Genomic DNA, 16,148 nt, shown 5'->3' with positions numbered 1-16,148 from the left:
ATCAAAAATGTTTTAGAACATGTCATGAGTGATGTAATATGCCAGGTAATTGATGTATGGTGAGGGTGTGAGTAACAGCTATCTTCCAGCACGAGTTATAGTTAATTGAGACAACTAATTGGTGAATCTCAGTATTTTTGTTGTTTTAAAATCGTATGTTTTAACTGACATTTTCACCTACCTATAATGTTTATTTAACCTTTATTTTTTAATGAATTTCATTTTTTTTTATTTTTTAAGTAAGATTTTCACCGTCGTGCATGGCATAGGGCTGGTGCAGTGCCTGATGCGAATTTATTATTCTGGTTTTTAGGTCGAGCCCAGCATTGCAGCGCATGCGCTCCTTGCTCTGCGAGGCATTTTGTAGTAGGGACAGATGTGGAAGTGCCGTGGAAGCCTGCCCATATTTTTCATTAGCTGGCGTCATCGTCCATGGTAAATACTGGCTTCTGATTGATAATGAGGCTTCTTAGTCCCTCCTTATTACCTTCCGGTCTCCTTTTGTGACTGCCCATCTGACTGGATTTTTACTTGTGGTGTTACACGGTCTCCTTCATAAGTCGGCAAGCACTGTTTTTTTTCAGTCAGTTGGCTTTCGTTGCCATACACTCTTGTTGCCTCGTTTTCTCTCTCTCTGCTGTGTCGGGTTAAAAGCAGTCTCACTGTGCATGAAGCATAGTCACTTAGATTTAACTGGCACAATACTAGGCCGCAAGAAGGAACGTACAATTCTCATTGGCTCACTTGATCCAACAGAATTCCTTTTAGAGACTAGAGTAGGGTGAAAGATCCTTGGGGTGCAGCGCCAAAACACTTTGGAACAACCCTTGTCCTCGTCTCCAAATGGAATCTTGCCATCTTCATGTTCATGAACAACAATGCATTTATTCCAGAGAGGCCTTATTAAACCTGTGCCCTCCATCTCACCACTGCAACAACCTCCCATGTCACCTCCTTAGTGGCACTACCAGCTGCTCGTGTGGCACGTGTGTTCTTCCCAAACCTGTGCTTTTTCCCATTCTTTCTGTCACGCCCCCTCAACACCGGCTAAAAATACTGCAGCTAAATGTAAGGTCATTAGTTAAACACCATGCCGAAATATACGACCTGATCATTGATGAAACTCCTGACATATTCTTTTTGACCGAGACATGGCTTAGCGACGACATGGCGGCCGTACCTAATCTGGCGTTACCCCTGAATACTCGATTTCTTTGGTGAATAGAGCGTCTAGGGGAGGCGGCATTGCTGTGATCACCAGGTCCTGCTACACCTGTCTCCTTAATAAAGTTAATATGGAGGGAGGTGAATGCGCTCGCTTTAGTATCTCTGTGAACACCCATTTTACCCTTTCTGGTCTACTGATACATAGGCCTCCCGGACCTGCCACCGGTTTTAAAAATGCTCTCTTAGAGACAGTTGGAACACTGGCTGTGGGGGTCGGCTAATTTCAGCATTTTTGGCGATTTAAATCTCCATTTTGATCTGGATCAGGGCCAGACTATTCGCACTCTGCTTACCGTCCTAGCCGCATTCCAGCTCTATCAATTAGTCGTCAGCCCTACACACAGAGGAGGGCATCTGTTAGATCCCATATTTACGAACATTGAGACTGCTACAGTGACTACCCCTACCCCTAAGGCCTGGTCCGATCATCTTCTAGTCAAAATGACCATCCCCACATCAAAACCATCACGTAATAACACTCAACGCTCGGTATATAAAAGACTGTGGTGCAAGCTTCGACTTAAAGACATCCACGCACTTTTAGGAGCCGACCCTTTAGGCCCTTTTAGCAATGTTGAGACAGGCTATGAGTCATTCAGTGCCTGGCTCACCCCGGCACTTGACTCTCTTATCGCTGTAACATGGATTAAGGGTCGCACGCAGGAGTCTAGTCCCTGGTATAACGACACCCTGACTGTACTGAAGAAGGCATGTAAAAGATATGAGCGCGAGTGGAGGAAAGATTATGATCCTGGAAAAAAGCTCACTACTTAGCTGAACTTAAAGCATATCACAGAGCCGTTTGCAGGATTCGAGCGGAGTACTATGCTTCTGAGATTAAATTGAAACCCAACCCGCTAAATTAATTTTTAAAGTTCTCAAAGATCTCAGTGCCAAGAAATCCCCGATGTCTATACCTACATCAGAACTCCACTGTGAAGAACTAGCCTCCTTCTTCGTGGAGATAATTCAGGCAATCTATTGATCCTTTCCTCCCATGACTATTTCCTGTCTACCTCCTTCCACTACACCAGTCCCAGTCTCTAACTTGACGGTTATCCCGGAGATCTCTTCTGAGGAACTTAGCAGGCTGACCGTGAAAATTAAATCTGTCTCTCCGGCCGACCCACTCAAGCCTGCTCAGTTCAGAGAATCCTCCCTGCTCTGCATGACACCGCTATACCAGCTAATCAACACCTCTTTCTCATCCACCATTGTTCCGGCGAAATGGAAACAGGCGTGGGTCTCTCCCATACTTAAAAAACCTAGCTTGGACCCTATTAAGCCTGAAAACTTCAGGCCTATTTCTCTCCTTCCCTGGGTAGCGAAGGTTGCGGAAGAACATGTTAACACCATACTCACCAACGTCCTGCATTCCAACAACATTCTGGACGCAACGCAACATGGCTTCCACGCTGGTCATAGTACCGAGATAGCTCTCTTGGCTATGACTGAACACCTGCGGACTACCCTTGACCATGGTCAAACTGCGGTACTGATCTCACGGTACGGTCTCTCACAAGGTTCTGCTCCACTGTCTTGAGGAGGCAGGGATCACGGACCTGGATCTTGCTAGGTTCAGATCCTTTCTGACCGAGAGTTCCTTCCGTGTCTCCACTCTTCCTTTCTTATCCCAGGCGCATCTCATTGAGCAGGGAATCCCCCAAGGCTCGGCATTGAGCTCCACATTGTTCAATCTCTATGTTCAGCCACTAGCTGCTGTCGCCAGGCAATGGGACCTCACCATCGTCTCATATGCGGACGAGACACAGCTAGTGGTTGCCCTAACTGAAGGATCAACCACGAATATCTCCAGGTTTAAAAGCGGCCTCACAGCCGTGGCAGACTGGATGACATCTAATTGTTTGCAACTAAATGCAAACAAGACAGAAGTGCTGTTGGTCGGTAAGAACACCGACTTATGGGGCGATCACTGGTGGCCCAATGCTATGGGAAAAGCCCCGGAACCAAAGAGAGAAGTCAAGAACCTGGGGGTGTGGTTGGACTCCTCTCTTAGTTTTTGTTTCCACACAAAAAAAGTTGCTGCTACACGCTTTGGCATCTTACGAGGTCTTAAACCTATTTTGAAGTTCTTTGACCCATCTACTAGACAGCTGATAGTCCAGTCCACTGTTCTTTCTCGATTGGCTCCCAGAAGCAAGGAACTAGCGTAGTCCAATCAAGCCGAGATTTCTCCAAAATGCGGCTGCCAGAGCCTTAGTTGGCTTCCCCCGGTTCTGCTCCATCACCGACAGCATCCGGAGGCTCCACTGGCTCCCTATGGCTCAGCAAATTCAGTTTAAGACATTATGTCTTTCTTTGAAAATTTTAAAACAACAACGCCCAAAATGCTCTGCAACCTTTTGACCTCATATGTTCCAACCCACGATTTACGCTCTGCGGGAACACATTTGATCAGGGTACCCCGATTCAAACGCTGCCGAGCGAGAGGACGTTCCTTCCGCTATTTGGCAGCAAAGCTGTGGAACTCCCTACCAGCACACATACGAGAACTGGAAGGTCTGTTGGATTTTAGGAAGGCAATTAAAACCCATCTTTTTCCCCTAAATTAAGCTTCCCTGGACATTGTCTTGCTGAGCTCCATCGTAGTCAGTTGTTTGTGTGCTGCTAGAAGCGCAGGGACACCCCTTTGCTGGGGCAGCTGAGCGCTATATGAGTGGTTTTAACATAACATAACATCTGAGCGCCCAAGTTCCCAAAGAGCCTTTTGCATACATTGTATATTTTCAGGGGGAACAATCGAAGAATGTCGGATCCTCAAACAGGAGTGACTAGTTTCTAACTCTTGTGGTATCAGAATTTTTATCATGAGTGATGCTCTTGCTGCTTAGCGTTCTTAAGTGGGCCTTACAAAGTGTTGTGCTGTAAAACCCTTAAATAAATCAACAAATACATTCAGGAAAATCTACCTAGGTATCTAGTTTTGGCCACGTCATGTTTGAAGTAGTTCATCAAGCCTGTTTTAGTTTTTTCCCGTTAGTTTTGAAATAGAACAAACAAGTCAAGAGGAGTTTCTTGCATATGGCAATGGATAACTTGAGTTACACATTGTAGGTTAACCTACACTCAGCTAGGACTGCATTAGGACGTGACATGATTCACATTATTTTCATTGTGTGTAAATATTCAATGAATATTTAGCTACATTCGGTCAGGTGGTGTTCTTGAGTGGCGCATGAGAGTTATTAGCTCTTCATAATGTGCTGGAGATGGACATTGGAAGCCATATGCTTCCTTCTTGATGAGGTGGAGCGACTGCTGAGAGCTCGTGCGTAAAGGAGTTACACTATTCAATAAACTGGTTGTTTACCAATACACCCAGTAAATTGCTTCATGTTTTTTCTGCATTATATATTCTAAGCTTGCTTTTCCAGTGCACACAGTGTTCTGAACGTCCCCCTACCCTTATTATGTATGATACATGTTAAGCAATGAGGCCTCATTTTTTAAACCTACACACAGAGATGTTGCTGTTCTCCTTTTAGGTCGTGCTTGGGCAGCACATGTACTGCTCTGCGAGGCAGGCTGTATTGAGGTAGGGACTTGAAGCTCTGCTCACATTTTTCATTGGCTTGTGTCATTGTCCACTGTAAACTGCGGCTGTTCATTGGTCAAAAGGCTTAGTAGTCCCTCCTTAGTTCCACATGGTCTCATTTTGTAACCTCCCAAGGTGACACCTCTTGTTAAGTCTGTTGTTGCTCGGCAGGCTTTACTTACAGCCTCCGAGCACTATTTTCTCAAATAGCTTTGGTCGGCCTGCTCTGTCCTAATTCTTTTTTAAATATTTATTTTTATTTTTAAAGCACGTATTTGCAATGTAATAGGTCTCGCATTTGCAAGAGTTTAAGCAATTGGCATTCTACATGACAGTGGCTTTTATTTATCAGTTTTAAAAACAACAAATAAATAAAAGGCATTGTCATGTACAATTCCAATAGATCAAACTCTCATAAATGCGAGACCTATTGCATTGCAAATGCTTGTTTGTTTATTTTTCGGGTGCCCTGGTCCCATCTGGGACACCCATAATTTAAATTCACTTTGGCACAGCAGGAGGGACAATGGGAGACAGCCGTTATTTTAGGGTGGTTACCACCTGGGGCACCCACACCATTGCTAAATCTTGGAGGAAACGAGAGGGGACTCAAGGCCCCCGCTGCTTCGCAGCCAGGATCCATACTGGGGGTCGACAGGTCCTAGACATTATTTTACCATGGATGCCCTGATGCCATCTGAGGCACCAACACCTTTGCTAAATGTTGGGGGGGCGCTGGGAGAGCTAAGCGGCCCCTGACAGCACCCATACTGGGTGCAGCGGGAGCTGGGTCTGTTCCTTTGCTCCTGCCCAGGAAGAGGCAGGTTTTTTTATCTGCTCCAGCAAGGGAGCAAAGCAGATCACTGGGGACAACCTAATGCTCGTGAGGGGGGTTGCGTGCACCCTCCTCTAAAATAACCAAGTTGGCCATAGGAGCGGAGGTCCCAAAAGCCCAGGGTGGAGGCCTCATGAACCCCTCCTAAAAAGGTAACCAATGTGCTGACTCCAAGGGGGATTAAATTCCAGAAGTGCAGGTACTCCTCCCCCTTTTAACGGCACAGCAGTACTGTTAAAAACAATTGCCCTTTTGGCTCTGGGTGTGTTTGTCGATCTATGAACCCCCTCCCCCCCCCGTATCCCACCAGGCCAAGGGGTCAAGGTATCCTTACCCTGCATCCCTACAGTTTTTCCAAGACAGGGGAGTTAGTCTCCGGTCTGTTGTATCCGCTGATCCTTCGTGGCACAATAAAAGGATAAATACATTACTTTCTCCAAAACTCCTGAACGGATTTACACCAAATCACAAAAAGCATGCTTTTTGGATCAAGTAATAGCTTTTGACAGAAGTTGGTAAACTTTCATAACTCCTCTTGTTCCAAATTTACCCCTAAATTCCCCTTACCACTACCCATCCCTAAACTTACTCTCACCACTGCCCATCCGTAAACACTAAAATTACTCTTATCTCCCTTTACCACTACCCTCACCTTTTTTCAAATGACTTAATTATGCTAGTTTAAAAAAAAATACTTACCTGTGTGGTAAATCCTCAAATACTTAGTAAAGGCACTGTGTAGTAAAGAGTTTGTTGTAAAGGCTGTTACCCTTTAGATTAGTGTAACTCTTAGAAGGCCATGAAACACCTGTTTTGTAATACAAAATATTTCCATAAACAAGTGGGATTACTGATGTCCAAGACAGGGGAGTTAGTCTCCGGTCTGTTGTATTCTCAGCGCTCAAGGATGAAAAAATCAGGTGAAGAAGATCCATTTACAAGCTAAGAATCCTTTTTTTGAATTCCTGTGGCATAAATTCAGTATTTCCGACCGACAAGAATAGTGCCCCCTAGTCTTTGACTGACTTTACTGATGGACTGTTGTCTAAATACCTTCCTTGCTGCTAAAAACACAAAAAAATGGTTTCCAGTTCTCAGGCAGAGGACATATAACCTAAGAAAAGTGGTTAAATGGATGGTTAGGCACCAATGGATATAATACGGGCAGGGAGGTAAGCAGGGAAAATGCCAACTTAATTGTTTTGTAGGCAAAGAATGAAAAATCTCTTACTGTTCAGAAACATAAGCAAAATTTAATTTATTTTAATGCATTACAAAAATCTATATTTGATAGGGCTTGGATGGAAGATTTGCTCCAGTCATGTTGAAGACTAAAGAAAATACTAAGCAAAAGCCCAATTCAATTGATTAATATGCGCACGAGAACCCATGGGTTTCTTGTGGGAGCAATGCTGTGTGTTCACCTTGGACTAGGAATATTCGACTAAGTCTAACGTTCAATTACTATGGAAGTCTGCACACTAGCATCATACCACTGGGCTACGCTTCACATGTAGTCGTTTTCCACCCTTAGTGCAACCGTGATTTTACTGTAAACGTCAGTAAAATATTATTTGCAATCTGAGGGCCCATATGTCTGCAACACTGTGACTGTACGATTACAGGCACACCAAAGTTATTTGACTAGTATTCGTACTAATTGTATAAAACACTACATGAAAAGGGTTGTCCCCTGTAGTGGTGTTATGACGTGGACTATCATGTGATCCGACTGTACTTCGGCAGTGTATAAAGTTCAAAGTAAACCAACCAATCAGAGAGAACAGGTAAAAATCTTGTTCGCGCTATATAAAACTTTATAAATAAATAAGTATGGCATGGTCGACACACAATTGCTCTCTTTTAACGGATATGCTAAATTGGTAAGTAAAAACTACACCCTAATACCTCGCTGGAAACCAATCAACTTTCTTTTTATCAGCAGCATGTCAATGCGCTGAGCACTGACGTCGAACAAACTAGTCTTCACGTCATTCTTACTACAGCAGAAATCATAACATGTTCGGGAATCAATTTCAGCGTCTGATGCAACTCCGTCTAAATGATATCCCTGAGCAGCGCCATTTATACAACAAAAAACCTTGCTTTGGGAGCTGCTACAAGCCAAACTAATAGAATAAAGTACTATTGCCGCGCATACGTAAAGTAGCATAACAGCCAATTGATAAGGGACAAAAATGCAAACAGTTGACTGCAATGTGTCCAGAACTCTGTTGAACTTAGATGTATGACGCTGCCGCTATTCACTGAACACGAGTCGCTTTCCAAAAGTTAACACCAAAGAGAGGGGGCTTACCAGAAACGAATGCAGCGGGAGACATCTGACAGGAGGAACAAAACGCATAGATATCGGTACCACAACTACAAGTTCCCGAAGAAGGTTCGACACACGGGTAGAAGAGAATGTGTGTGCTCCGTGTGTACTGCCGATCTCGGTTGCCACTCCATCCAAGGAGTCGGAGTGACGTAAGCGCTAGGGGAGGTCCTTATAGGCAATTTAAATGTTACGAAACACAAAGATCACGACGTGCCGGGGGGCCAGAACTCTTGACAGATCTCTTCGGTAAAAGGCTTGCTGAACATATATTGCTAAATCATCACCGAACGGAGGTACTTCGAAGGCAAATCTTGTAACCAAAAACCACGTAAAGCCGTGTCAGATATTCGGGTTTAGTTAGCCCCGTACAGCTATCGAGCTACAATGTGAGTAAATCCGCTCTAGCTGGATGCACACCGCAAGTGTAGAGACCGCATCCACGTCGCACACTGCAGATGTAGAGAGCGCAGCCACGTCCCACACTGCAAATCTAGAGACCGCAGCCACGTCGCACACTTAACTGTACAGATTCACCAGCCACCCTGCGCTTGAGTGAGCAAAGCATGAGTCACGGGAGAAGTCATGAAAACTGCTCTATTTCCACCGCCCTCCTACTCACACTCTTCGGGGAAACCTGTTGCATATGACTAACAAATGCATTATGCATTAGTGACACACAAACAACCCGAATTAGGAACTGCGAATGCAGATGGTCCGGAGTTTCAAAAGCCTTCCAGTATTACAGAGTGGAAGGGCGGGACGTTCCGACCAGAAATGAGTGGTCTCCTGTGATGCTTAAACTACACAGAGGATAGTAGCAGCAGTCCGGCAACAGATTCCTTTTAGACTCAGCCACTAGAACTGCCCTAAGACAACTGAACGTATGTTAAAAGGCTAGGCAGGGGTTGGCTGTCCCGAGTCTGATCAAAACGGACTCGTCGAGCGATCACAGACAAACAGCTCTTTTCTTTGGTGATCAGCTTAGACAAGTGAAAACATGTGTTCTAACACCGGTAAATACTGTATAAATATAGAGGAATGCAGCCGTATCCCTGGTGCTATTCACACGGTACGTTCCGAAATGAGTCCCGATCTGCGATGTCGTCGTGTCACATTCATGAGCTGTCAGTTCAGTTCTCGGTGCGTAGATGTAGCCTGCCGAGCTGGGCAATAAGTACCCCAGTAGGGGTTGCGTGCTCCGTTAAATCGTACTTCAAAATTGCGACTAACAGCGGTATATACACCGAAGTAACCTAACAAGCTTCTAAGACTTGGCCATAGTTCGCACTTCTTAGACATGCAATGTATTAACAATCATCTATATAAAGCAGGCAATACACAGCGATTGTTTTTGAGACGTAACAAGTAAGTATTCCTATTTAATCCTTCTATCAAATGTATTCAAACTTAAATCACGAATATTTGAAACATGCACAGATTTAAAATTATGCGTTGCAGGTTGCACACAAATGTTTGTAATTGATGCGTAACTCAGACATTTTACCCGAGTGTAATCCATGCCCCGTGGGTTAAATACGACTTGCTGCACCAAAAGCATTAACTCACTGAGCAATCCAACATAACAAATGTGTGTTTTACACATTTTGTGCAATTCTTTGCCACAGTCACTTACCCCAATTTAATCATTTAGCCCAATGATCGGTTATTACACACAGTGGCAGTGCTCTCTAGCAAGTGAAACACTCACCATAATGATCGCAATGGAATTAAACACTTAAACATGCATCTCATCAGCAGTTGCATTAACCCTTTACGCCATCTTAAAATACATTCTATTTGAGCTCTTTAAGCTATAATAGTTGCAGTGCTTCTTTTTTTCCATATGATAATTTTCTTTTCGGCAATAGGGTTGGAGTTCGTTTTTTTAAAAATGGGAACAGTGTGACTGTCAGTTACCCATGACTCATCGAGATACCCGCAGATTGAGGCGGAGGAGGAATGTGCCAAAATATATGGGTTTCCAATGTTGTTTCTACTTAGTCGTGATTACAGAGCTAAAACAAAAGAATCGCAGACGCTCACTAACATGACTAGAGTACTGAACTCCAAACAAAACAATATTTACTTAATCCATCAAAGGTGACATTCACGACACAAACCAGGAGAACATAGCTGTATATGATTTAATTTAACATTTATTTCCGACTTTCCCCTCTACCATTCGGTTACCAAAACACGCAAGCTTTAAAGGGAAATCAGCTTTATCAAATTGATTCGGGGTCAGAGACTGATTCTCTTAACGTGTTTTGACACTTTGAAAATTACATCTAGAACTACAACATATCTCTTTGGCAGTGGCAAATTGGCTCTTTAGTACAAATCTAGATGTCAAAAGGAAATTGTTAAATGTCCTGCCACAATGAGTCGATTCTCCTTCGCACTGCACTGAAAAGATTTCAGACTTTTGAAATGAAGCCCATCAGACAGTGAATGCAGGCTAGCGTAGTTTGGGATGTCAGTCGCGTGGTCTAAAATACCCTTTAATGCGAACAATGCACCAGTCACAGGGCCGGTCATACTGCGGAAGCGGACAGGACAAAGGCTTGAAAGCCACACCATTTCGGGGCTGGGGTTAGCGGCAGTCACCCCGCAGGTAGCAGAGGCGGATTCGCGATGGAGACCCCCGGCCTGACATTGATCGCCATCCCTCTGCTGTGAGCGGGAGAAAGAGGTCGCCGCTTCCAGTCGTGCTCGTCAGGCGCCCTGTTCCCGCTTCCTAACAAAGGTACCTTTTGAACAGAACGTACCTGCTGTGCGTCCCGCATTCGGTCAGTTCCTCTCACCGGCGTCCCAGCCTACGGCGGCTGGAAAACCCCTGTATATCGGCCTTGCGACGAGAACCGCTGCTGGGGAGTAGACTGTGCCCCCTTCAGCCCACTTTCCCCGCACAACAGCACCGACAGACTTCCGCCAACGAGAGCCACCCGGCACTCACGTCATACGGAGGTCACTTCCTGTGGCCGCCTCCCCGTTAGACTGCGGTTCTGAGAAATAGATTTCGGCGAATAGATTTCCACCAAAAAGCCCTGCGTTTCGATATTAGGTCAGTGGTGTGTCGCTTCGTGTAGAGATTTCCACCACTCCCGTCTGTGTGTCGCAGCGTTGACGAGTGGATTTCCGTTGACGAGAGCCACCCGGCCTAAAACTCCGTCACGGATTTACCGGGGCCGTTTTTGAATACCCTTTCCCGTGCCAGCCCCCTCCCCCGCCCCACTCGGTCATTTCCAAATTAAACAACTACGGCTTGTTTTCCAGGATCAAGCACTCTAGGATAGCAATTATGTTTTAACCTTTAGCAATTTTTATTTTTGTGGGTTCAGCAGAATGATTTGAAATCCAGGACACGCACCGAGCACATTTCCTTGTGTGTTTGTAATTATATAGTTATTTGATTGTTAGACAGTTGTTTCCAGCATCACCAGTGATTAATTTTTAAATTAGGCCAAGCACACTGTCTTGTCTCCTTGAGGATTTGAAACAGAGTTCCAATCATGAATACATTTTATTGTTCACTCCTTTCAATCTCAAACTGCACAAGGCACCTCTATTCATAATATTCGCATTTGTCAAGGTAATATGTTTTATATTTTTAGTTTGGTAGTTTTAATACCTGGATTGTAAGACAAGCACTAACCTAATTATTATGTTTTTGCTCTAAATATTATTTTTGCTTCCTTAGGTCCTGCTATGTAATGCAATTCTTTTTCTCGCCCGAGTGTATGTAACGTGCTCTGATTTATAATAAAGGAAGGAAAGCAGTATAGATACATGTAAATTATGGATTTTTTTGTGCTGTTTTAATTTTGTGGTTTTTCTTGATACACTTATAAGTTTTAATTAACTGAACAATAAATTATTATTAATAATAATAATAATAATAATAATTATTATTATTAAATTTATAATGCGCCTGGTTACACTAACTAGTGTGTCCCCGCGCTATAACTAGCCTATATTGACTTGTTCCGCCAAGGTATTTAGCGGCAGATCAGATGTCCTTTGGGAACAGAAAGGTTTTTAACTCTTTGCGGAAGGCCTGCTCTGATGTTTCCAGATGTAGCTTCTGTGGTACTTGATTCCATTGCTGGGCAGCCAGGACTCTGAAGGAGTGTCCACCCATTCTCACTCTGCTAAACTTGGGAACAGCTACTCGTCCAGTCCCGCACGATCTTAACTGACGGGTAGGGTGATAGGGGCTTAACAGATTACGGAGATAGGTGGGTCCTATGTGAAGTGTTGCTCAATGATTAGAGCGGCAGACCCTGATTCAGAGGTCTAGCCCGGGACCAGGGTTCAATTCCCCGCCTCGGCGGGTCTTGGGCTCAAAATTCCACGGACCTGATAATTCTCGCCTCGGTGCCTATTCCAATCATGGAGTCCCACTCTGCAACTCTGGGCAATAGATTGCTTAATCTCCCCAACGGCCCCCACAACGCTGAGGATGCCTGGCCTCCACCTTGGGGGTGCCCAGGAGTGGACGCCTCACAGGGAAAGCCAGGATGGGTTCCTCAGCGGTATTCGTACAAGCGCCTTGAGACCCTTGCGGGTGAGTAGTGCGCTATACAAGTTTCAATTTACATATCCCCTGTAGGATGCGATGTCCTACACAGAGGGCTTTGAATTTCACTCGTCCCTAATAGGTAGCCAGTGTAGGGATTTGAGTGCTCTCTTAGAAGAGGCCCTCCTGGGCAGCAGGAGAACCAGCTGGACCGCCGCATTCTGTACCCGCTGTAGCCTATGTATGCATTTTGCACTATCCCCCAAATACAGGACGTTTCCATAGTCCAATCTGGACGAAATAAGGGCATGCACCATGGTTTTTCTGGCAGGTAGGGGGAGTATATCCAGCGTCTTCCTCAAAGCTCTCAGGATGCCAAAGCAAGTCCCTGCCAGCTGTTTCGTCTGTTGCTCGAAAGATATTTATTGTCGAGCCATACCCCCAGAGTATTTATAGAGCTCCTGGCTACCCTTAGGCTTTCCTGCGCTATCAGTAACAAGCAGAGAACAAGAGATTGACACATCAGGGCAAACTCAGGAAGAGCAAGGTCTTCAACTGCCTCTGGAAGGAAAGATGGTGGATAGTTGAGCGAAGCTGAACAGGGAGCATATACCATAGTATGGCAGCATTGTATGAAAAGGTGCTGCCTCCTGATCGTGCTCTTTTAATTCTGGGTACCACTGCCAGGAACTGGTTGGTGAACCTAAGACATCTTGTAGGGTGATAAAAGGCCATCAAATAGTGGTTTATTTTTGGTCCTATCTTCCAGACCGTTTTTTGAGCTTTACATAACATCTTGAACTTAATCCCTTCATTTATTGGCAGCTAATGGAGTTTTTTTATTTTTCGGCTTGACTGATTGGGGATAAGGGGTATGATGAAGCAGCCTGGCTGTGCAGTTGTGCACACCTGTAATTTTCTTATGGTGGTATTTGTGGAACCTAGATATAAGGAATTCCCATATTTATTTATTTTAAAAGTTTTATGTATTGCTAGCTTGACCCGTGGGTATCAGAACACTTTACATACACACAGGAGAGAAAAAGAATTGCTGTACATAGCAGGACCTAAGGAAGCAAAACATATTAATTAGGGCAAAACATAATAATTAGGTTAGTGCTTGTCTTGCATTCCTGGTATTAAAACTACCAAACTAAAAATATAAAACATATTAGCTTGACCTTTGCTGCAAATATTATGAATAGAGGTGCCTTGTGCAGTTGGAGATTGAAAGAAGTGAACAATATAATTCATTCATGATTGGAACTCTGTTTCAAGTCCTCAAGGAGACACAACATTAATCTAACCACAAGAGCACCAATGCCTGGACTATAACTCTTCGTGCCGGATCGGGGAGGAGTGGAAGGATTTTTTGCAGCATTCTGATAATGCCAAAACAGGATGCGGCTAATTTTATTTCTTGGCTATTAAAGTTAAAAGATTTATCTAGCCAAACTCCCAAGCTTTTAATCTGGTCTTTTGGGGTTGGTGGTGGACCAAGACATTTAGGCCAATCTAGTCCAGCTGCATCAGCTGAAGCACTAGATCTAGGCTGGGGACAAGATCATTACCTCGGTCTTGTCTCCATTAAGCCTGAGAAAGGACCGGTCCATCCACCTGGCCACAGCAACCATACAGGATTCCAGGTTGATTGGTATATTCTTTGGATGTTTTAGCGCTACTACAAATTGTGTGTCATCTGGGTAGGTGACGATTTGGATCCCACATGGTAAGATTAGATCGGCTAGAGGTTTAAGATAAACATTAAATAAGGTAGGGCTCAATGATGAGCCCTGCGGAACTCCACACCGCAGTGGCAGGCATTTGGAGGTGCAGTTCCCCTAGAACACCTGAAACACCCTATTCTTCAGGTATGACTTTATCCACGCCAAAACCTGGCCTGAGACTCCCACCATTCTAAAGTCTGTCAAATAAGATGTTGTGATTGACAGTATCAAATGCGGAGCTCCGGTCCAGCAAAATAACCCTAACTGCACCCCCCTGATCAAGGATCTTCCTGGATTCCTCCACCACTGTTAAAAGCGCTGTCTCTGTCTCATGGTTCGGACGGAAACCTGTCTGTGTGGGATGCAGCAGGGATTGGTTCGCCAGGTGTTGTGAGAGGATTCTGTTTACATTTTTTCCAGAATTTTGCTGTTCCAGGGGAGCAGGGAAACCGGGCGATAGTTGCTCCATGTTTCTGGATCAAGGTTGGGCTTTTTCAAGAGTGCTCTTATCATGGCATGCTTTAATGCCCGAGGCACCTGGCCCCTGGTTACCGAAGAATTTAGTACCTCCATCAAAACCGGAATAACTATTTCCTCTACCTTACTGAGCTTATGGAGAGGGGCTGGATCAAGAGGAGAGTCTGATTTTACCTGGGCAAAGAGTTGCACCATTGTGGCTAGGTCCAAGTTTGGGAGCTCTTCCAGTCGGGGAATAGTACCACTTAAGGTATCTATTTCCTGGTCCATTTTATCTGGGCATGTGACCTGAGGGAATGTGTTATAAATAACAAAAACTTTTTTTATTGAAGAACTCAGCAAGTTCATAGCAGGTACCTGTGCAGAATCTGCGCGGGGGCTCTGGTACAGGGAGCTTAGTAAGTTTTTTTGCAATTTGAAATATTTTCCTGGGCGCATTCACAGCCTCAGTTATTTTCTCCTCAAATACTGGGCTTGCGTTCTTTTGATTTCCAATTGATATGTTTTGATAGCCTCTCTGTATTTTTTTTCCAACGTTATCTTTTCTCCATGCTCTCTCTAATTTCTTACAAATTTGCTTAAGTTCTCTTAATTTTGGTGAGTACCATGGTGTCTGTTTTTCCTTAGTCTTTTTCTGGATCCATTTATATGGGATTGTTCTGTCCAGAGAGGCTCTGATCCAGCGATTATAGTTGTCTGACGCTATTGTGGGGTTAATGTCTCCTACTGGTTTGGAATTCGCCAGATCCAAGGACCAAGCCTCTGGAGAGAGTCTTGTCCAGGCGCGCTCCCAAATCTTACAATCTTGTGTCCCTTCAACCTGCATTGGTGTTTTCCAAATGATCGGTATTAGAAAGTGATCGGACCACCGGACCGGGACCGGTCATTCATTCATTCATGCCAACTTCCCCCGCCCCTCTCTGTCATTTTGTGTGAGTCCTATCGCAAGTAGAAAAGTGAGTGTGCATAGCTGGCAAGTTTTGAGTTTGCTTAGGTGTGACATTTCCTTGTTTTGAGTGTGCTTATGTGCGACATTTCGATATTTTGTGTGCTAATGTGTGACATTTCAATGTTTTGTGTGTGACACTTTGAGTGACAGTTTACCACAACTTGACTAAAATATGACGTCCATGTCATGGGATGCATTACAGATATTATGTTTGTGTGATTTCATATTTTACAAGTAAGGGGGAGAAAGAGGGAAACTGGCTAGGCTCACCCTCCAAAACATATACATAGACATTAGACCCCTGGACCAGGGATCAGGAACCTAGCTGTTGAGTAACCGGTATTCACAACACTCACTGAGGTTGGAATATTAATGTTTTTTTTAGAAAGAAAAAGTTTTCTTTCTTGAGTCCCCTCACTCACCAGGGTTTCCCCATGGTGACATGCTTCATCATTGGGGCCATCCCAGTCCTCTACGGACTGAGGCGTGCTACGACTTGCGAAATACGTAGGAGCACTTA

At 44.4% G+C, this 16,148-nt stretch overlaps 1 protein-coding gene across 2 annotated transcripts in view; it reads right to left on the bottom strand.

The window, feature by feature from the left end:
• The window catches only part of MAPK6 (mitogen-activated protein kinase 6), a 117,385-nt gene extending 106,157 nt beyond the window's left edge, over positions 1–11,228 (bottom strand). The window contains exon 1 of one of the 2 annotated variants that reach the window (XM_086958301.1): positions 10,725–11,228. The gene's annotated coding sequence lies outside the window, so the exon portion shown is untranslated. Of the gene's footprint in view, positions 1–7,935; positions 8,511–10,724 lie in introns of those variants that run through there. The other variant, XM_086958302.1, reaches the window with a different exon arrangement.
• Between the last annotated feature and the right edge of the window lie 4,920 nt (positions 11,229–16,148).

The sequence above is a fragment of the Lissotriton vulgaris genome, chromosome 2_1, assembly GCF_964263255.1.
Source record: "Lissotriton vulgaris chromosome 2_1, aLisVul1.2, whole genome shotgun sequence".
Classification (NCBI taxonomy): Eukaryota; Metazoa; Chordata; class Amphibia; order Caudata; family Salamandridae; genus Lissotriton; species Lissotriton vulgaris.
The sequence above is the reverse complement of the archived record's forward strand: the minus strand, read 5'-3'. Positions and strand labels throughout refer to the sequence as shown.